Raw genomic sequence first — 24,133 nt, 5'->3', positions numbered from 1 at the left:
GGATCCATCGGGCCCTGGGGCCGAGGAAGGAGGGGGGCCCCCTCGGGACATTATCATCAAGTTCACGTACTACCGTACGAAGGAAGCACTCCTTAGAGCAGCACGGGACAAGCCTGATCTCCGCTTCCAAGGTCACAAATACCAGCTCTTTACTGACCTGGTCCCCACCACAGTGCAAAAGAGACGTCAACTAAAGCCATATACTTCAGCTCTGGTGGAACGCCACATTAAATACACATGGGGCTTTCCTTTTCGCCTCGCTTTCACCTACCAAGGTCGGGGCTACACTGTGCGCAACGCGGAGGAAGCTCAAGCGACTTTTGAGGCATTACACTTGCTCCCCCCCTCCGGATGACCCCAGCCTCTGTGAGAGGGCTCCAGGTCCTAAACCCACTTCTCGGCGCTTGGGCCATGTATGGGAGCCAGTCAGCAACAGGAAACGACCCCCACCTGATGCCCAGCAGCATGTGCGATCCCCCTATTCAGATCCAGGATGACGACTGCACGAATGAGCCCGTACATGATTCTTTGCTGTTTGCTTGGTTGCCTTCCCCAGGCCTTTGGAAAACTGTTTGTCTCTTCCTGGTGCGGGACTTTGTTTTCTACCAGATGATGTGCCCAAGCGCTCCTTGTTCATACCTCCACCCCCCCCTCCTTGTTCTTATTTCCAAATTTATAGTTGGTTCTACTTTGTTTTTTTGTTTAATCCAGAGGCCCTATGCGCCTTCCTTTATGACTTTGGGCTTCTGCCAGTGATCCGGCCCTACTTAGACTGCCTAATTTTCCCCAGACCACTCAGCTAACCTGAGGGTCCTTTATCAGGACAAAAATTTTAATTAATTTATTTATTTATTTTTGTTTTTTTTCCTTCTTCCTTTAAAGGGAGGGGAGGGAAGGGGAAGGAAAAGAAAGGAAAAAGTCAGTGAAATGGGACTATAATCCTGGTGGGATAGGGGCAGTCTGGGGGGGAGGTTCCGGGAGTACTGTATGTAATGTCTACTTATTGTGTATGCAGGTTGTCCTCTGGACCCCAAGAACCATCTGGGGCTTCAATCTTGCATTTTTCTTTATTTTTTTTTTTTTTATTTTTTTTATTATTTCATATATTTTTACCCTTCCTCCCCCCTCGTCCCCACCCCCCCCCTTATCCATGGCCCCTCCCCGTTTCCATTTCAATTCCCCTATTCCCCTTACCCTGCTCCTCTATTTTCCCCCCTTGCTGCCCCTCCCTGCTCCTCCCAGCTTTCCCTCTTGCTCCCCTTCCCCCCCTCTCCACTTAACTCCCTCCCCTTCCCTTGCCTCTCCCTCCCTCTTATACTTTTTTTTTTATCTTCCTATATTATTTTTTCTTTATCCAATCCCTCCGCTTCCTCTCTATCCTCCCTTCCTTGTTTGGGTCAAGCCATGGTTTATTTTGGGTATACCCCCCTTAAGGGAACGGGTCATGACCCGCGCTGGTGGCTCTCCACGGGACGTTGACACTGGGCCTTGCAGTGTCCCCCCCCCCCCCTTTTTTTTTTTTTTCCCTTTTTGACTCCCGGGGGCCTGGCAGTGAGCCAACGCGGGGGTCACGTTTAGGGACCGGGGTTGCGTCCTCTCCTCGGGCGCTCCCTGCGGGGTGGCGCCCGGTGGGGTGGCGCCCGGTGGGGAGAACCTATAGTCCCATGGCCAGTTCTAATCACTGCCACCCGATAGCGGTTCTACGAGATGGGCTTGGCTTGTCTCACCTGTTTTTGGTCTAGTTTTCGTAGCCCTGTGCAGGAGCGGTAATAGGGTAATAAGGTAGTAATGCTCTAGCAAAATTGAAGTATTATTGTTCCTACTGTTGTTATGTTTTACTATTTGTTAGCCTTGTGGTTGGTGGTGAAGCCACCTCTTTTAGTGTCCGGTAACGGGATGCTATGCCCACCCATTGTGGTGTTTATGTGTGTTACATGTCTACTCAATGTTTCCTCTTCTCTCTCTTCCTCTTCTCCTCTGGGTTCTCCTCCCTCCCGCTCCCCTACTCGGGCTCGGACTGCCTCGCCATGGGATCAGGGTAAGTACGTACCTTGCTGGCTGCGTTATCATATGTACCTTCCTTTACCCCCCAGATGGCTCAAAATGTGTTGAAAATATTCTCGCAGAACATACATGGGTTCAATTCCCCCAATAAGAGATCGAAGGTCTTCCGCCATTTAAAATCTCAATCTATTGATGTGGTGTGTCTGCAGGAGACCAGGTTCTCCCAATCCTCATCCCCCAAATATTTGTCCCCCCATTATCCAATGTTTTTTTACGGCCTCCGCCTCTGAGAAGCAAAGAGGGGTGCTGATGGCCTTTCGGCGTAACCTCCAATTTATCTGTTCTAAAGAAATAGCAGACCCTACGGGTAGATATTTGATCCTGCAGGGCACCCTGTGGGACCAGGAGGTCACTCTGGTTGGATACTACGCTCCTAATTCATTTCAGCAGAAGTTTTTCTCCCACCTACTCCAAGTGATCACCAGGCACCAAAAAGGCCTTCTGATTATGATGGGAGACTCCAACTCTGTTTTTAACTCCTCTTTGGACAGGCGTAGTCTCAGGGAAGTGCCTCCGTCCCGTGATGCCTCTCAGGAACAACTATTGCATGATCTTTTCCAATCTTATGGCATGGTGGACGTGTGGCGTGAGCAGCATCCATTGTCTCAGGATTTTACCTTTTTTTTCTAACCCCCACCAGAGTTTTTGTAGGATAGACCACGTGTTTCTGCAACTTAGCTCCCTGCCATTGGTACAAAAGATCGCTATTGCCACCTCTCCATGGTCAGATCATGATCCCCTGATCTTTGGAATCACTTTAGCGGGATTCTCCCGCCCGGCCTACCTCTGGCGGATTAACGAATCTCTCCTGAGTACGAAAGCTACATCCTCCCAGATAGAAACTCATATCCAAACTTATTTTGCGGAAAATGTAGGCTCAGTCGACTCTCCAGTCGCCTTGTGGGAAGCCCACAAGGCAACGGTCAGGGGCCATTTGATCCAGATCGCTTCCCGTACAAAACGGGCCAGGGAGCAGCGTATACGGGAATTGACCTCCTTGTTAGAGGCGGCGGATGCAACATGGAAGGCGCACCCTACGGTAACCCATAGGTGGACACGTGACAAATTGGCCACTGAGTTGGACTTGCTCGCCTCTGCTCAGGCGGAAAAGGCCCTGCGCTGGTCCAAGTATAAGTTTTATAGTTGCTCGAACAAACCTGGTCCTATGTTGGCTAGGAAACTTAATTCGGTGGGACGTCCGGGCAGGCCGGTTCGACTACAGGTGACGGGAGGGGGATTTACGTCAAATCCATCTAAAGTAGTAGCAGGCTTTGCCTCCTTCCTCTCATCCCTATATAATAGACCGGCAGCCTTCGACCGAGACAAGGCTGAGAGATTCTTCCAATCGATTGACCTTCCTATATTGTCTTTGGCGGCACGAGATAATTTGAATGCTCCTATAACTGAAATGGAGGTCGCCCAAGCCCTAAAGTCCCTTAAGCCTTCCAAGGCTCCGGGTCCGGACGGCTTTACCGGTCTATATTATAAGACATTTGCACCCCTGCTCACGCCCCATCTCACATCTTATTTCAACGCTTGGCGGGGCGGTGCGAGACCCTCGCCGGACTCGCTGAAAGCCCATATCTCTATGATCCCTAAGTCGCCTGAGGAAGCCACAGACCCACAGTCCTTTCGTCCCATCTCCCTGTTGAATGTTGACCTGAAGGTACTGGGCAAGGTCCTAAGTACGCGGGTCAACAGATATCTTCAGGCCCTCATTCACAGGGATCAGGTGGGCTTTGTGCCCGGTCGCCAGGCGGGGGATAATGTCCGCAAGGTGGTCCATCTCCTCCATATACTTAATCAGCGCAAAATACCAGGACTCTTGCTTTCCCTAGATATATATAAAGCGTTTGATTCGCTCTCGTGGGATTACCTTTATTTTGTTCTAACCAAATGGGGATTTGGTCCACAGTTCCTGCGATGGATCCAGTCCCTAAATTCCGCACCGTCGGCGTCAGTAAAATACGCGGGCTTCCTTTCTGACCCTTTCCCGATACTCCGGGGAACTAGACAGGGCTGCCCCCTGTCCCCGGCACTGTTTATCCTGGCATTGGAGCCGCTGGCGGCGGCGATCAGGGCCAATAGTGATATCTCGGGAATTCCTTACGTGGGCACTCAATACAAAGTGAACCTATTTGCGGACGACGCCCTTTTGACCATTTCAAACCCGCTCATCTCCTTGCCCAACCTGCAACTTGTATTAGATCAATTTTCAGCCTTCTCAGGTCTTCAAATTAACCCCTCCAAAACCACAGCGCTGAATGTTAACCTTCGTCTGGAACTGGTACAGCGACTTCAGGACCATTTTCCTTATCATTGGGCATCTCACTCGATTGACTATTTAGGTGTCAAATTGACTCCAGCCTACTCCTCCCTATTCTCTGCCAATTATTATCCCCTATTACGCATGGTGTCCACCCTTATGCAAGCCTGGCAATTTCCCTCACTCTCCTGGGTAGGGAGGATCTCAGCGGCGAAGATGACGATCCTCCCCAAAGTCCTTTATTATTTTCGCACTTTGCCTGTCCGGGTACCCGCTTTTTTCCTCCGACTCCTGCAGAATAGGATCCTCCAATTTATATGGGCGCGCAAACGCCCCAGGGTACCTAGAGCGACCCTTTATACCCATAGGCTCCGGGGAGGCCTGGGGGTCCCCAATATCTCTAAATACTACATAGTGGCCCAGATCTCCCCATTGACCATGCTTCATGCAACCACGGATGTTCCTCTGTGGGTGCTCCTAGAGGTACCTGGTTCTGACCTGTGTTCACTTCAGGCACTCCTCTGGCTCCCCAGGAATCTACACCCTCCCTCTCCGAGCCCCATGCTGCTTCATGGTCTGCAGGTGTGGGACTCAGTTCACTCGGCTAACAATCTGATGTCCCCCTTCCTACCCCTACTCCCCATCACCCATAACCCTCTTTTCCCACCCGGTCTGGTGGAGCCCCAGGCATTCTCCTGGTGGTCTTCGCATGGCTACCCACAAGTCCAAAATTTTCTATCTTCACGTTCATTCCCCTCCTGGGAGAGTATCAGGGAAATGCAGGGGGAGCCGGTCACGGAGCATTATCACTTTATCCAATTAAAGCACTGGATTGTAGCATTGCGCCGCACGTCCACCTATCCCTTCCAAAAAACTTTTTTTGAACATACATGCCATCACTCCCCAGGGTCCCCGGGCCTCATTTCGGCCATTTATGCCTCCCTGAATGGTCGCCCGCCATCGGCACCCCTCTCTTATATGACTCAATGGGAAAAGGACCTTCAGGCCCCAGTAGACCCAGGAGGATTGGAACAGAGCCTGGCACACGGTCGCCAAATGCTCGTTCAACACAAATACCCTAGAGGCGCATATAAAGTAATGTTCCGATGGTATTGGGTACCTGCCCGCACGGCTCGGGCATTCCCTGGGAGTACTGACAGATGCTTCCGCAACTGTGGACAGCGAGGTGATGTCATGCACACATGGTGGGCTTGCCCAAGGTTGGTGGGGTTCTGGTCTAGGATCTTTGGCTTACTGCAGGTACTCTTTCATCTAACGATTCGAAGGGACGCTAGGCTAGCTCTCCTACATTGCCCGGTTCCTGGCCTGCACGGCCCTCAACAGAAGCTGGCTACCTATCTGTTTATAGTGGCCAAGTGGACCATAGCCCAAGCCTGGAAGTCACAACGGGTAGATTTTCAAGGGGTTAAGACACGCATGACTGCTATGTTACTTCAGGAACGTATGTCCAGTATTGTCCATGATTCTCATGCTAAATTTCTAAAGATCTGGGAGCCGTGGATCTCTTATGAGTTCCCTACGCTCCAAGCGGCATGCCTGGGCTTGGTCTAAATTCCACTGGCGGGGCGTCCGAGCCCGAGCTTCCCCCCTTCCTTTCCTCCCCCTTTTTTTCTCTTTACCCTTCTTTCTTCTGTTCCCTATCTCTCTTCACTCTCCTTAGTAATCTCTCCCATTGCTAATAAAAACTGCTACCACCCATGGACGGGGGTAGTAGGAACAGGGCTTACTCGCAGGAAATGATAAAGGAACGAGTTGTTTGGTACTGAACCAGTCTAGATTCCATCTCTTGCTCATCTCCCTTCCTTATCTTGAGTTTACTAGAAATATATTGTGATGGTTAGCCCTTTGGGTTTGTATTCATGATTAGTGGCCCCTGCGAGGGCTCACAAGGAGTTGATTGTAATCTCTTGTTTATTACTGTTTATTCAAAAATTCTCAATAAACATATTGAAACAGAAATTATTAATACAGCGACTTCAACTTGAGCTGTCAGGTTTTTTCAAAAAACAGCAGTGTGTACCAGGCTTTAGAGAGCACTTGGTTCCCTATGATTGGGACTAGCCCCTCCCTTTTTTGGAGAGCCCGCCATTTGTCAGTTCCTTCTTTGCATTGCTGTGGATATCCTTTCATGATGCTCTAACACCTGTAATCTCACAATTACACATGTTCTTTGCTACTTCTACTTATTTGTTGGTATTATACTCTGTCTGCATTGGGAACTCTCACCTGCTTCTTCTGGCAAATAATGATATATCGGTTTTGGCTTTTGTGCCTCTTTTTGTGAAATTTCTGCAATGATGTCTGTTTCTCTCTGTATGCTGCAGTGTTTCACACGTCCCCACTTTTCTCTGCAGACTCCTTCAAAAGAAAAAAATAGGTGATAAATTTAATTAACCTGTTGTTGCCAGTACAATACCATGCCAAAAATAGCTTTGAGACTATTTTTATTCACAAAAAATAAAATACCACCGTTTTATTTTTTGTGGGCCCTCATACACACAGGAATAGTTTAATCTCTGACAGCTCCATTTGGAGCCGCTGTACTAACCATGCAAGGTTAGTTCAGTGATCTCCTACACTGAGCTGTGTTCTGACTCCCCCCACCTCCCCCCCCCCCCAGAACACTCCAATCAGCTCTCTCTGCTATTGGCTGAGAGCGCTGATCAGGAGTCAGTTGGCTGCTGGTCTTCCAGCATGCACGTCCAACAGAAGCCATGCTAGCGGCCGGCTTCTGTCGGACAGACCGACATACACAAGCTGAATGTCAGCCCTTTTTTTTTAACCGTTGTCTCCTGACATTTGGACCATGTGTACAGGGCTTTAACCTGAAACAGTAATCTAAAGTCCTTAAAATACACCTCCAGTATAAAGAAGGTACCCTCCAATAAGGTAGCTTACCCACTCTACTCAACTGCCATCCTGGCCCCCATGGTATCAACCTCGAAAATGTAATACTGTTGGCTATAGCGAGACATGTGACAGCAAGCTCAATTCACAAAGAGTTATTTTACCCTTAAAATATGAGATAAAATAATGCTATGTCTGTTTACATTGACAGATCCCTATTCTGTCTCTCTGTGGAGCGATCGCGGGTGGTTGGTGTACATAGCTGCCGCCGGCCGCGCACATTGGCTCCAGACTGGCATGCGCACACCTCCTATTCTATTTAAAGTGGCCAATGTACAATGACAGCGATTCATGCAGGGGACCTCATGCCCGGACCACTACTTATTTAACTCGTGCACTTATTTATTTATTTCCTTAGTGAATTGACTTTAACACCGTTTTATGAGTTATTTAACTCATGTTTTTGGTTAGTGAAGTAAATAACTTAAGAGGTGATAGTGAATTGACATTTTCAGAATCTCATGAGATAATTGAAAAAATGTGTCACGTAATTCAATTACGTGTATAACCACACTCAGGGCTGGTCCTACCATGGGACCCGATGGGACCATTGGTCATGGGCGGCAGGTTCTGAGGGGCGGCACATGGATGCCCAAGAAGACAATGGTCCCGCCCGATTGGTCCCTCTCTCCTCTCACACTGTACCAATCGGTACAGAGAGGGGAGGGAGTAACCGGCGTCATGACATCAGCGGGTGTGCGCCACAGGTTTTGGGAGGACGTCCACCCGGAATAAGTCGACCACGCTGTGGCCGTCTTTCGGCTATGGCTCGGTCAGCATGTGGTTTAGCACTGTGGAGTGACAGGTCCTTATTCAGAAGCATCAGGGGTCTAAACATGATATTATTGACAGTAATAACAGCAGCATGCTCCCACATCCATGTATGTGGAGGTTGCTAGTGGCCTCTAAGGCCGTCAATTGCAAATCTTCACATTTGGGCAAGGTCTTCTAAAGCAGGGATATGCAATTAGCGGACCTCCAGCTGTTGCAAAACTACAAGTCCCATCATGCCTCTGCCTCTGGGTGTCATGCTTGTGGCTGTCAGAGTCTTGCTAGGCCTCATGGGACTTGTAGTTCTGCAACAGGTGAAGGTCCGCTAATTGCATGACCCTTTTCTAAAGTGACCATGAACTTACAGCCTAAGAGACTGCCGTCACCAGTGTTACTGACCTGGCTTGCTGCAGGCACTTCTGCCCCACCAGAACTTTTAAAGAGGCAGCAGTGAACGAATTAAGCGTTTAGCAGATTCATTCAAAGCTTTCAGCACTGCCATAGTTTGCTTGTGGCTTGGTTCACACTAAAACCACAGCAGGGGTTCCGATGCGACCCTGTTCTGCATTTCAGGAACAAATCAGGCACAAATGTTTGCCTGAATTCGGACCTGAAACGTACCAGAAGACGCACAGGACAACCATGCAATCTGCCCCGCAGTCGTCCTGGAGCTGTATGAAACGCGTCTATTGAGAACCGGTCACAATCTCCTGTAATGCGACTTGGATGCAGGGAAAACTGCATCCAATTCGCATAAGTGTGAACCCAGCCAAAAACTATAGCCTGCATTCCTATCAAAATCTGGATTCAACAATCCCTGACTGGAGGCGAAGGGCTCTTTAGTGGAGCTCAAAAAGTGTTTCAATAAAGTGCTATACATTTACAGATTTGCCTTTCTTTCTAGTAAAAGAACAGTTTAAAAAAAAAAAAAAAAACACAACAAAACACAGTGCATTGCTTCTCTCCCAGACAAGTGTGGAAATGCATTGGGTGGAACTTGTGGCCAATGACATTATTGCACACGCTGACGGAAGTTCCGGCGGGACCATCTTTATTTCTGTCAGTGCGATTTACAGATATCCACATGTAAGTGTATAAGCAAAATTTATTTTATCTTGCTTTTATTGGTTGCGCTATGAGGTTCTGTTCCTCTTTCATATAAATACTTACTATTTGTGATGCTGATGTGGAGCAGAAAGGGAACCAGTTTGGCGGAGCCCTAGAAATATGTGATAACAGCATAGGAGCTTTACAGATTAAAGAGATATCTCAAGGTGTATGGCTGTGTGTCAGCTGAGCTCATTTGATCTCATTTGCCTGAGATCCAATCTTTCTTGTAGGTAGTGTGTGTATCCTAGTAGCGTGGATTTTTGCACAACACTGGCTCCTTTTGGAATTTGCACTGGATTATGATTATTTACATATGATTTGAACGTCACTTTTAGAGACTTTATTTCACTTTCGTGGACTTTATTGGATTTTTTATACATCTATGTATATGTGGATTGCTTGATTATTATATTTAACCACTTCAGCTCTGGAAGGTTTTACCCCCTTCCTGACCTGGCCATTTTTTGCAATACGGCACTGTGTTGCTTTAACTGACATTTGCGCGGACATGCGACTCTGTACCCAAATAAAATTGATGTCCCTTTTTCCCATAAATAGAGTTTTCTTCTGGTGCTATTTAACTACTTACAGACCGGCAGATTGGCCCTCTTAATGACCAGGCAATTTTTGAGATACGGCACTGCGTCACTTTAACTGACAATCATGCGGTCTTGCAACGTTGTACCCAAACAAAATTGACGTCCTTTTTTTCCCACAAATAGAGCTTTCTTTTGGTGGTATTTGATCACCCCTTTTTGCGATAATAAATATCCCCAAAAATGTTTTAAAAAAACAATTTTTTTCATCAGTTTAGGCCAATATGTATTCTTCTTCATATTTTTGGTTAAAAAAAAAAAAAAAAAAAAACTTGCAATAAGCATATATTGATTGGTTTGCACAAAAATTATAGCATCTACAAACTACAGGAAAGATTTATGCATTTTTATTATTATTATTTTTTTTTACTAGTAATGACGGTGATCTGCGATTTTACCGGTACTGCGACATTGCACCGGACAATTTTGACATATTTTTGGGGGACCTTTGACATTTATATAGTGCTATAAAAATGCCCTGATTACTTTGTAAATGTCACTGGCAAGGAAAAGGTTAACACTAGGGGGCAATCAAGGGTTAAATGTGTTCCCTCGTGAGTGTTTCTTACTGTAGGGGGATGGGACTAACTGGAAGAGGCGACATATTGCTGTTCATAATTATTACAAACAGCAGATGTGTCTCTTCTCCCCTGTTAGAACAGGGATTTGTGCGTTTACATACACAAATCTCCATTCTGGCTCTCGCGTCCACAATCGCAGGTGACCAGCAGTGCAGCGGGCCCCCTTGCTTTGGCTCTTAGCCCTTGTACACATGGACGGAGAATCCGTCGGAATGTGTTATATCGGACCGTGTCGTCGGATAATCTGACTGTGTGTGGTATGCATCAGACTGATTCCGTCGAAATATCCGTTGGACCCAATTTTCCAACATGTTGGAAATATTTCCTGACCAACTGGTTTGATCGGACATACTCCGATCATGTGTAGAGAATTGTGATCGGACCAAGTGCCACGCATGCTCAGATCAAATTCCTACATCAAATATTGGCTACTAGCCTGAACGTAGTCCCATCGTAATGAAATTACTTCATCACGTTCTGAATGATCGGATTTTTCGACAACTTAGTCCGACCGTGTGTATGCAACAGTTTCGGACAAGATCCGACGGACAAAATCCGACGGATTTGGTTGTCGAAATCTCCGACCGTGTGTACAGGGGCTTAAAGGGGCCAATGTACTGGTTTGTTGTTTTGCGGTAACGTACCACTTTGCCAACATAAATGTGCGCGAGCCGGGTGGGGAGTCCCAAAAAGCATATATTGATTGGTTAGGGCAAAAGTTATAGCGTCTACAAACTATAGAATAGATTTATGGACGTTTTATTTATTTTTTGTTTTTTACTAGTAATGGCGGCCGGCCATCCACGATTTTTAACGGGACTGCGACAGCTGGGTTGGAACACCTGTGGCCCAACAGGAGTGAACACGGGACAGGGCATCTACATTCCCCATCTCAACACCTGTGTTTTACGGTGAAGGAGTAATCCTGGAGAGCCAAAAAACACCGGTTCACCCGTCTATTAGTCTCCTTCTTTTGGGCCATCCATTTCAGGGGAGCATGGTCAGTTACTAACTCAAACTGGCGCCCTAACAAATAGTACCTGAGCGCATCCACGGCCCACTTTATGGCTAAACATTCCTTTTCAATGACTGCATACTTTTTCTCATGGTCATTAAGCTTTCTGCTTAGGTGTTCTTCCCCATTGTGTACCTGCGATAGTACTGCCCCAATACCAACATCAGACGCATCCGTCTGAACCCAAAAAAATTTGGGAGAAATCGGGGGGGGGGGGGGGGGGAGTACAGTACTGGCTGTGCACAAACAGCCTTCTTCAGGACTTGGAAAGACTCGTCTGCTACTGAGGACCATTTCACCATTACAGAGTCTTTACCTTTCGTCAGGTCTGTCAGAGGGGCAGCTATAGTTGCAAAATTTGGAATAAATCTGCTATAATACCCTGCAATGCCAAGAAAGGCCCTGACCTGCTTCTTGTTTGCAGGACGTGACCACTCCTGGATGGCTTCTATTTTACTCACTTGAGGTTTTATGATACCACGGCCAATAGTGTAGCCCAAATACTTGGCTTCCTCTAGACCGATGGCACATTTTTTTGGATTTGCCGTAAAACCTTCTTTGAAGAGGGAATCAAGGACACGAGGCAAGTGAGACTCCCAGTCAGTGCTATATACTACTAGGTCATCTAAATAGGCTGATGCATATCGTCGGGGGGGGGGGGGGGGGGGGTCTTAGGGTCCTGTCTATGACCCTCTTAAATGTCACGGGGGCATTTTGCAACCAAAAAGGCATTTTTTTATATTGAAATGAACCCTCTGGGGTCACAAATGCGGTCTTCTCTTTGGCGCTATCAGGCAGGGGTATTTGCCAATACCCTTTTGTCAAGTCCAAAGTGGTAATATAGCGAGCTTTGCCAAGTCGGTCTATAAGTTCGTCTACTCTGGGCATTGGGTATGTGTCACTTCATTAAACTTCCAGAAATCCTTACAGAACCTCCAAGTGGCATCCGGTTTTGGGACTAACACAATGGAGCTAGGCCAGTCACTATTGGATTCCTCAATAACATCTAGCTCCAACATTCTTTTAACTTCATTGCTGATGTCTTTTCTCCTCGCTTCAGCAATTCTGTACGGTTTGAGCTTGACACGTACCCCAGGTTCAGTAACAATATCATGCTGAACTGCTGAAGTCATGCCAGGTAACTCTTAAAATTTCTCTCTATTCCTTATCAGGAACTCTCTAACCTCCTGTTTTTTGGGAACATGACAAGGTGTTTGGAATTGTGACCTCAGGGATCAGAGGGGACTCAATACCCTTAAGCGTTACCGGGAGGGACCTCACAGTTAACGCCAGTCTATGCTTCTAGGGCTTTAACAGGTTTATATGGTAAACCTGCTCAGGCTTCCTTTTCCCTGGTTGATACACCTTGTAGTTGACTTCCCCAACTCTTTCAATTACTTCAAAAGGGACTCTGCCACTTAGCCAGAAACTTGCTCTTAACAGTAGGAACCAACACCAGGACCCTGTCACCAGGTGAGAAAACCCGGAGTTGGGGCCCCCTGTTGTATATTCTCCGTTGGGCTGCCTGGGCCTGCAGTAAGTGTTCTTTTACCATCGGCATGATTGCTGCAATCTTCTCCTGCATTTGAGCGATGTGCACAATGACACTTTTATGGGGTGTCTGCTCCCCCTCCCAAGTTTCTTTGGCTATGTCTAAGAGTCCCCGAGGGTGTCTCCCATAAAGCAACTCAAATGGAGAGTTACCCCGTAGAGGACTGGGGAACCTCCCTGATGGCAAACATCAAGTATGGTATCAGGAGGGGGCGCGGCCTGGCCATGGAGGAGTGAAGACGTGTGTCTCCTCAGCTCCGTCTCACCGCCGCATGATAGCAGCATAAGGAGGGTGAATCCGTCCCCATCCTCACACAGCGATGTCCCACAAGAGCCGGGCGTCGTCCCAGCATCCGCGGGTGGACCGCTCGAGGCAAGCGCAGCTAGATAACTTCTTCCCGGGGCAGGAGGAGAAGGGTCGGGAGGCCTCCAAAATGGCGCCGGCCGGCAAGGCCCTGAAGCCTGGCAAGACCGCGCCAGCCGCGGCCGCAAAGTCGCACCGGAGGGATGCATCGCCGATACCTTCCTCGCAGTCGGTGAGTGATTCGGCCCCCCCTGACCTCCCCAGGGTCCCTCGGGTTGCTGGCAGAAGCTCCTGACGAACCGGACCCCCTGGCTGACGCAGATATCAGGCGCCATATTCTGTCCCTCCCCACCAAGGCTGACCTGGAGCGCTTTGCTGATAGAGTGGAGAAGGCGTTTAAAGAGGACATTGCACAGCTTAAGGCAGACACAGTACACCTGGGGGGCAGGATGGAGTCCCTGGAGCAGAGGTTTGAAGAGAGTGAGACCCTCCCTGTCAAACATGCTACAGGATAAATGTGATGCGCAAGGCCGTCAGATTGAGGCCCTGCTTTGTCAGTTGGACGATACCGAGAACCGCAGTCGCAGAGCTAACATTAGGATCCGAGGCCTCCCCGAGGCCACAGGAGCTAGAGACATTATTCCCACCCTGGAAGGCGTCTTTAAGGAGATTCTGGGCCTGCCTGCCACAGCTACTGTAGAAATTGACCGTGCACATAGGGCCTTGAAACACCCCTCTCAAGATGTGAATAATCCAAGAGATATTATCTGTAAGCTACATAAATATACGCTTAAGGATCGCATAATGCAGAAAATGAGAGGGAAACCCTATTTTGACTTTGATGGTGCACATCTGGCTTTTTACCAGGACATTTCAAGGCGCACTCTTATGCAACGCAGGGCCCTGCGCCCCCTCCTGCTGGCTATTCAAGAGGCTGGACTGTCATACCGGTGGGGGTTTCCCTTTGCCCTCCAAGTTACTAGGGACGGTAAGACCGTGATTCTCCGCACTAAAGATGATCTCCCACACTTTTTAGCTTCCTTGGAGCTGGAACTGGTGGACTTTCCGGACTGGAGGAACCCTTCGGACTTTGCGGCTTTTAGATTGCCGACACCGCAACCGTGGCTGCCCGCTAGAAGTCAAAATCGCAGACAGCGCCATAGGAGACAATCCATGGATCCTTCCACGGACTCTGTTGACCTGGGTCCCTGAGGGTGCTGACTCTTTCTCCCAAGGACACGCTCCTGTGATCTGCAGAACTCTGGGTTGACTTGCCTTACCTGGAACCCCCCACGGCAGCTTGTGCTGGTTCGAGTTTTTGGTTCACATTTGCAGTTATTTTTTTTCTTTTTTGGCATTGTTTCTGTTATGCCGTGGGGAACCTGCTATGCGTTAGTCATTGCCACCTTACTTATTTTCCCCCTCCTTTATCGCACCAAGTTAGATGCGGTAGACGGAGATGGGGGCCCCCTTCCCTCTTCACTATGGGATTCCACGTACCCCCAGTAGGATGCCAGTTTTTCCTTTTTTTACTTTTTACGGGCTTAGATCCTTGTTTGGATATGAAGTTGTGGCCTGGGCCCCACCCCCCTCCTGTGTGGGGTGGGGACCTTGACACAACTTTTAGTTTTTTTCTACCTCTGGCCGACCTCGGCCGCTATGTTTTATCAGATGTGCCTTATTTATGTCTCACACGTATGTTTTTTCTCCCCCTTTCTCTCTTTCTCTCTCTTCCCTGGTCTGCTCTCTTTTTTCTGACTCTTCTTTCTTTAGGTCAACTCTGCCATTTTGTCGTCTGCACCGGGCACACCACCAGTTTTCGAGCCTAAATTTTTCGGATGGCTACACTGCAGGTAAGCACTTACAATGTTAGGGGCCTATGCTCCCCTCATAAGCGTAGTAAGCTCTGGGGAGAATTGAAGCGGTTGAAGACGCAGGTGATTTTCCTTCAGGAGACTCACTTTACGCATCAGTTGTCCCCTAGACTACCTACCCATCTTTTTAACCAGTGGTTCCTGAGCAACTCCCCCTAGCTAAATCGAGAGGTACAGCCATTGGCATACACAAGTCCTGCCCCTTTCAACCCTCTGATCACAAGGTAGACCCCCAGGGCAGGTATGTTTTCTTGAAGGGCACTATAGCTGGACAACTATACACATTCGCAACGCTTTATGCCCCTAACGCCGACCAACTCACTTTTATTGACCGTACATTAGACCGTCTAGCAGATTTTAGGGAAGGCTTTTTAATTGTAGGAGGCGACTTTAACGTAAGCCCCGACCCCCAGCTGGACACATCCCATGCGAGACCCTCACATTCCTACAAATTCCTTAAACACTTCCGCAAGACTATGCAATCTCATCTCCTATCGGACGGTTGGCGGACACTACACCCCTCTGATAGGGACTACAGTTACTATTCAAAGGTACATGATGTATACACACGCATTGACCACATCTACGTTGACCGCAATGTTCTGGAACTACTTCAGTCCGCGTCTATCGACGTAATTTCTATTTCAGATCATGCCCCAGTGACGGTTGCCTTTGCCCTGCCCATGGGCCTGCAGAGGACCTGGACATGGCGGCTCAATGATAATTTACTGGATGATGGGGTCGCGGTGAAGGAGGTCACAGATACACTAACTACTTCAGGGAAAATTCGTCAGCTGAATTGGGTAAAGGAGTTATATGGGAAGCACATAAGGCGGTGGTTAGAGGGGCCTTAATTTCTCAGGGGTCTAGGCTGAAAAAGGAACGACGGGCTGATTTTACACGGGTATATACTGTCCTTCAGAAAGCGGAACTCGATCATAAGACTAGTGGGAGTCCAGAGGCATTGTCGGCTTTGACGGAGCTACGGGAATTATTTCTGCGGTTATTAGACCGCCAAGCCCGCAAACAATTTCGCTTTTTGGCCCATAAATATTATGAACACGGGAATAAATGCGGAAGGATGCTGGCCCGCGCCCTCCGTAAACGCCACGCTCAGACATATATTCACAAATTGCACAATTCTGCGGGGGTTCCGGTGATCCAATCCTCTAAAATAGCGGCCGGGTTCCAGAGAGTATTACACAACACTATATAATCTAGACTCTACAATCTCCCCCGCAACCCGAGTGGATAGACTCACGGCGACCCGTGTCTACTTGGCGGCGGCTGACCTACCGAAACTTACTGAAGAACAATCCGCAGCCCTGGAGCTCCCAATTACTGCGGAGGAGCTTGGGGCCACGGTGGAGTCCTTGCCTAATGGTAAGAGTCCTGGTCCGGACGGATTCACTAAGGTCTACTACAAAGCTTTCTTGCCCCAGCTGCAGGCTCCCATGTGCGCCTATTTTAAACGCAATAGCTAGCGGTGGTGCCATCCCCCCAGAAGCCCTTCTAGCTCACATTACTGTGATACCGAAGGAAGGCAAGGACCCCACCGTCCCCCAGAGCTACCGCCCTATTTCCCTTCTTAATTTGGACATAAAGATTCTGATGAAAATTTTAGCAAATAGAATGAAGCACCTTATTCCTGACCTTGTCCACCCTGACCAGACGGGCTTTGTAGCCGGGAGAGAAGCCAGGGATAACTCCCTTCGGGCGGTCCATCTTATTCACTGGGCCCGCTCCCGCCCATTCCCACAACCGTATATTGTTTTGTCCACAGACGCTGAAAAGGCCTTTGACCGCATAGACTGGTCCTACCTGACAGAGGTGCTTCACTCCATACAATTAGGCCAATTGACTACGATCGCGGCCCTATACTCCACAGCCTGTGCTCAGGTCAAGGTGAATGGGACTTTGTCGGCCCGGTTCCCCATTAGAAACGGCACGAGGCAGGGGTGTCCTCTTTCACCCCTCTTGTTTGCCCTGGTGCTGGAGCCTTTTCTCTGCACGGTGAGGGCTAGCCCTGATATTAAGGGCCTCCAAGTTGGTAATACGGAACACAAACTCTCGGCCTATGCTGATGATGTGCTGTTTCACCTTACGGACCCCCTGTTCTCTCTGCCAAACCTGATGAGGGAACTGAAACTTTTTGGGTCGTTATCTAATTTTAAGATACATTTTTCAAAGTCAGAAATACTCCCCATTCAATTGGCCCCTCACCTAATAGCATCCCTCAAGGCAGCCTTTCCCTTTGTTTGGACTATGTCGTCCCTGCGATACTTGGGAGTGCACTTAACAAACCATTTTGATACCCTATACCTAGCCAATTACCCACCTTTATTGGATGCGATCAAGCGAGATCTCTTGCAATGGACGGGGACGGCGTTTACATGGTTTGGTCGGGTGAACGTCATAAAGATGAATGTCCTACCACGTATACTCTTTTACTTGCAGATGATTCCGATCCCCTTGTCCAAGTGCTTCTTTGACCGCTTAAATAGTATGATGTTTCATTTTATTTGGAACGATCGTAAACCTAGAATAGCGTTACGGGTGCTACGTCGTTCGAAGAGGAGGGGGGGCCTGGGTGTCCCAGACATCAAACAGTATTATCGAGCTATAGCCCTCCAGAGGATTCTGGATTGGCATTTCCACTCTCGAACTAAGCTCTGGGTCCCTCTGGAGAAATGTCTGGCGGGTAGGAACTTATCTTACGCGCCCTGGCTGCCCCGGGAATATAGAGGCCTGGCGGAGATGACCTCCCCCTTGACGACCCATGTGTTTTCAGTTTGGGACAGGATCAACCCACTCCTAAAGCTGGCTCCCCCTATGTCCCCGTTGGCCCCACTGGGTGGCTTCTTATGGTTCCCACCGGGAGAACAGATGGCTTTCTTCGGACAACTGCACCACTTTTTCCAGGTACATGGTCGAACTATTAGGGATCCCCTGTCCCTCACCCCACTTGAGCGCATTTTTCTTGCGGAAGAGCCGACTCCACACCTGGTTTCTGAGTTATACCATCTGTTGGACTCGGCCGGCCCCCAGGCCACCCCTGCCTATATCAGACGATGGGAGACTGACATAGGGACGACGTTTACGGAGACGCAGTTATCACACCTTTATTCCCTCACCCATTCGTCCTCTAGAGACTCCAAGGTCCAGGAGACCAATTTTAAACTATTGGCACGTTGGTACCGGGTGCCAGCGGACTTAGCTTGTATTTACCGCTCCGCATCGGAGTTCTGTTGGAGAGGGTGTGGGGACCGAGGGACCCTAGTTCACATATGGTGGGATTGCCCCCTAATTCGACCCTTCTGGGAAGACATACAGGACCAAGTAAAGGTAGTGACAGGGATAGATGTCCCTCTCTCGCCTGCTGCACTTCCTTCTGCAGGTACCCCCGGTCCCGCTCAATACATATAAGAATACTGTGCTGGCACATTTGCTGAATGCAGCAAGATGCCTGATTCCAATATACTGGAGAAGGCCTGGAATCCCCACTCGGGAGGAGTGGTGCAGGGGAGTGAACGCGGTGAAAGAGGCGGAGCATTGGGTTGCCACCTGTAAGGGCCTTGAAGACCGATTTCATGATGTCTGGAGACCCTGGTCGGCATATGCATCGGACCCTAACCAAGTACCCTCAAGTTTAGACGTGGCCCTGCTGGAGTTGGCAGACCCTACCCTTAAAGCTCTCAGATTGGGTGGAGCCCGGGGGGGGGACTAGATTTCCCCCTGGGGGCTCTTAGCAAGGGAACACTGCCTATGCAACTTAACGTTCAAGAATGGTGTGCCCGGTGCGGACAAAGCGGACATTTGGAACTTATACTCAGGTAAATTGGCCTACTCTACCTGTCCTTTTCTTCCTACCTCCCTTCCCTTCTTCCTACCTCTCCTAATCTATCCCCCTCCCCTTATCCGCTGCAGCTGTTCTTCCTTTCTACCCTATGCTTTCCTTTTCTCTCCTCCTCTTCCTCCTTTTTTTTACGTCTCAACCTCTCCCTGGTCTAAATGTCGTGGAGCCTGAGATATGGGAGCTGGTAGATGGTGGGCTGTGATCCCTTCATTAGCCCCGGGGCATCCGGGCGAGAATTTCCGAGGGCGGCAGGTGGAGACGTTCTGGCCGACCCTCTGTGGTGACGCTGGATTCCCGGGATACGCTGGTGGTGGAGGGCGGCTAGCTGGCGGCTGTTAGGCCCCCCCCCCTCTACCCTAGTGACGGGATGGCGTCCACTCTTCAGGTAATTTTTATACCAGAGTAGTCCAAACGCCTACAAGCCTGTTTTTTTACCCTTGCAACTATAAGGTTTCACCAGCCTACCCACTATATGTATGCCCACGACATTCTTCCATTTTCTATGACTCTGTGACCTCTTTCTTTATGTATGTCTATTTGTTCAACTTACATGCTGTTAAACTGACCCTAAGGCGGCTTTTATGCAGCCGATAGGTATTGCACTTAAATGTGATGTTGAGCTTGTCTTGTATTTCATGTTTCTGTTTTATTGCAATAAATACTGATTATACAAAAAAAAAGTATGGTATCAGGAAGTCCCAGTTTTTGCCCATCCTTGATAAACAACCTTTTTTAACATGCTCTTTAACATCTTATTGAAGCGTTCCACCATGCCATCCGTTTGAGGATGGTACACTGAGGTTCGCAACTGTGTCACCTTAAACAACTTGCACAGCTCCCTAGTTATTCGTGACATAAATGGGGTGCCTTGGTCTGCAAGGACTTCTTTAGGGATGCCCACCCGACTGAACACATAAACAGCTCTTTGGCAATGTTTTTAGCAGACACGGTGCGTAAGGGAACCACTTCAGTGTAACAGGTAGCATAATCCATGATTACTAGGATATGCTGATGACCCCGGGCAGACTTGGGGAGTGGACCCACAAGGTCCATGGCAATCCTCTCAAAGGGCACTTCAATAATAGGCAATGGCACTAAAGGACTTCGGAAGTGGGGTAGTGGGGCTGACATCTGACACACAGGACAGGATTGACAAGAATTCTCAATATCTTTCTGTACCTCGGGCCAGTAAAACCTGCACAACACCTTTTCAGTCGTTTTTTCAACCCCTAAATGGCCTCCTAGCAAGTGCCCATGGACAAGTTCCAACACCACCTGTCTGTATGGCTTAGGGACCACCAACTGTTCAACCACTTCATCATTCATTTTACATACACGATACAGTAAATCCTCATTGGTGCTGAAATAAGGAAAACAGAGCCTGTCCCCTGGTTCGACAGGTACCTCATTAATCAGTATTACATTTTCCCAGGCCCAGGCAAGGGTCTGGTCTTTTCTCTGCTCAGTACCAAAATTTTCTTTGTGCACATTAAAGGTCAGCAAACTCCAACGTAGGCTCGGATTCAGCAGACGGCTGTCCAGCTCTACTCATGGTGGGGACTTCCTCAGACTCCTCCAGTTCTCCTGCCATAACCGACAGAGGAAAACCCGGGGAGCCCTGAGAGGAATCCTCTGTAGCCACATTGTCAATAGTGGCCAGGAGTTCTGGCTCTACCACTGAGTCGGGTACTGCGACCGGGTCGGGATGATCCCACAGTTCCCAAAACTTAGAGAAGTCTCTACCAATGATGGCCTCGTGCACCAAGTGGGGGACAAGTCCAACCTGATGGGTCACCGTACCTAAGCCAGTTTTAAACCGAACAGTGGTTATAGGGTACTCCCGGGTATCCCCGTGAATACAGATCACAGCAATTTTTTTAGCATGACAATTCACAGGTTCAATCATTTCAGCTGTAACCAATGTAACTAGACTTCCAGAGTCCAGCAAGGCTGTAATAGGCTTATCATTAACAGTCATTTAGCACATTGGTTTTCCCCTATTTGGCGCTGCAGCGCATGAAACAGCTTAAAACATAGACTGTCTCCTAGCGGAAATATCGCACTGCATCGGTTCATCTGTCAATGGACAATTTGCTGCAACATGTCCCAGTTCTTGGCAACGAAAACACCTGACGTTTCCCCAGTTTGGTTTGCTGACAGGCAGTGGCTTCCCTTGTTTGTTTATCTCCAACATCAACAACTTTAGCAGGTGACCACTGTGCTAGCATCTCTACAACCTCAGCCACGGTTTTCCTATCCGCTTTTGCATCAGTGGCTAGCTGTTCAAACAGCCTCTGCGATTGCTCCTGTGCGATAGCATTAGCTTTCTGTTGCAGCATTGGCTTGCCGTAGTTTGGCGTTTGCTTGCTGTTGTGCAGCGTTGGATATCATCAATTGTTTTAGGATTTCCTCCATGTTTTAATCACTCTAGGTACTGGCCTTTTAAGTAGTAACTTACTACAGCTGGTCACAGCCTCCACCATATGTAACCTGGGGGACAGGTAGCAGGTACAAAGCTCCCTGGGATGAGCAGTTTCTCAGGCACAGATACCAGATATAGTGACAAACAGTGCTGTGTTTATTAGTGTTATATACAAGTCCACATATAGGTGCTGTACAGTGTTCCAGAAAACAAATAAAGGAGAAAAATAGCAAAACACAAATCCTAGCCATGTCTCGGCTCTAACTATAAAATATGCAGGCCCTCACTACCAGGCTGAACAAGCCTACCGCTTGTCAGTCTCTACATAAACTGCTTAACAGCTTTTACTGACCTTTTCCTCTTCACAGACCAATGTTGTCTGTATGTCCCAGGCAGAGAGCAAAGGCTGTCTGCTCAGGTGAGCTTAAATTAGCCTGGGGAAGAGGACCAAGACCTGAACTGGATCATGGATCAGAGATTTCTGAATGTGTAATTTGTGAAGGAGCCTGGGAGACTTATAAACCCCGAACAGGACTTTTCCTGGCTCTCTCTGGGGCGCTCTGCTACACATGCTATCTGCCATACAAATACAAAGAACTTAACCAAAAAGTGCATTCCATGCATACAAAAATATTGAAAAAATAACAAATAAAATCATTATTCCAAAAAAAAATAATAATAGAAATTAGTCAATGGTGAAGGGGTTAAAATTAGGGCTGTTACTGATTAAAATTTTTGTGTTCGATTGATCAATTTTTTTAAAAATCGATTAATCAACTCATTTCAATTAACTATAATGCACTTACAGAGCCAACTACTTTTAGGTGTGGAATGGTGTATTGTTTTTTTTTTTAGAGGAAAGTGAGTGTGGTCAGCTCACCCAGGATGTTTCTTTGGAGTCATGGGATCTGACTCCTGGACCCAGCACAGACATTGCCATTGTAGACGTCAAATCCCCTAATGCGAATCACAGTGAAGGCCAAAGTGAACCAAGAGGAAGAAAGTATTTGGGAGCCTCTTGTTTGCGTAAGTATTCTTGGAATTTTGCTTAAAATGTGTATATACGTTGAGTGTTTAGATGTCCAAACCAAACACCCACTCCCCACATTAGCAAAGTATGTAGTGCCTGAACATTAGCAAGGAGAAGGAAGAGGTGGAAGATGCTGGTAGTGTTGCTAGGTACCCGAGTTTGGGAGACCCAGGCACCAGGGCCAAGATTACAGAGTAGTTGCAGTGTGTACATTCCTAGTAGTATAGATGTCTGAAGGGCAAGCAGGTTACAAGCAACAAAAGACTGGCTAGGTAAGTATTTCCTGAATTTGACTAGTAACTTGACCATAACCGACCATGTAGTATATACGGAATATATTCCTCTTGGGGACTTTTAAGGGAAAAGACAACTACTGAATGTTATGCTGCGTTATTAAATATCTATTGGAAAAGTAAAAAATTAAATGCGTAGGTGAACAACCTACATGTGTGTGCAAGGACAACAAGTGTACATATAAAAAGATAAGTACAGATCACAGATACAAATATATATTCCGATGCGTTTCGAGTATTGAGTCTTCTTCAGGGAATGAGGATCAGTATATATATATATATATATATAAAGAAAAAGCGGTATGAGAAAGACATGGCTGGTACATATGTACAAACAAGCGCAATCAACAATTGAAAACATATCTTGTATAGGTTGAAACATATATACTGACCCTGTGATGTATCTTGCAGTCATCATAATGCATCCAAACTTTAAAAACAAGGATCCTTGGTGCGGTAGGCAGCAGAGGACGTCTCAGGGATCCCCCGTGGTTCCGAGAGGCAACCACAGAGCAGAACGTGGAAGGCTATGAGAAGACAAAAGAAAATAATGTAGAATTGGGAGTGTGTATGTATGCGATATAAGTGGAGTAAAGGCTGTGCTAAATTAATGTACTAGCAGGGAGCCACCAGGAGGGGTCCCCCCTGGATTCTCCCAGGAACATATAGGGGTTTGTCCCGTAGCCACAATGATCCAAGGACAAAAGTCAGAAGAAATAGAACTGTTCAAAAACAGCCAATCAAGCAAAAGTACCTGATATATGACAAAGAGTGTGATCAAAGATGATACAAAGTATGGTCAGGGCAACAGGGATCATCCACCTTGCTGGTATGTCACGGGGGGACAAGGAGTTGCGGGGGGGGGGGCTAAAAGGGTGATAGTATACATATGAGGGGAGGTGTATAGTAAAAATGTATATAGTATCTGGATGTGGCGATACACCTAAAGGTATCTGTTATATGGGTCCGACTGGAATGAAAGGAGATGTAGGCATGGAAACAGCCACCTCAGCTGAAGGGCATAGGATTCCCAATATGGATGTTGGGACACCCCTCTGACACCTACAATACATTGCACTGTTAGGGGAAAACTGGGATAAATTAGATCCATTAAGAACAAAAACATTGTGTGTGTGTGTGTGTTTGTGGCAGACCCACAGCAAACCATAATAGTTAGCTGAAGAAGATATTGTCACCTCATATAGCAATTAAAGTACATTTGCACTATTGTAGCAAGTGGCCAACATAAAGCCCATTTGGGAACATATTACACATATAAGAAACACAGACAACAGTAGTTTATGATCTTCAAAAAATGATTAGAAATGATCAGCTACAATTTGCTGCCAAGCGACTGCCCCTCTACCCACAAAATATTCTAGGTATTTCTGGTGTAAATCTCTGGCAATTTGTGAGGGCAATCCAGCATGGGCATTTTTAATAGCCATCAGCATGCCCAAAAATGGATGAGC

Source organism: Lithobates pipiens, unplaced genomic scaffold (genome assembly GCF_037356315.1).
Source record: "Lithobates pipiens isolate NorthernLeopardFrog02 unplaced genomic scaffold, aLitPip1_a1.2 Scaffold_16, whole genome shotgun sequence".
NCBI classification, from domain to species: Eukaryota; Metazoa; Chordata; class Amphibia; order Anura; family Ranidae; genus Lithobates; species Lithobates pipiens.
The sequence above is the reverse complement of the archived record's forward strand: the minus strand, read 5'-3'. Positions refer to the sequence as shown.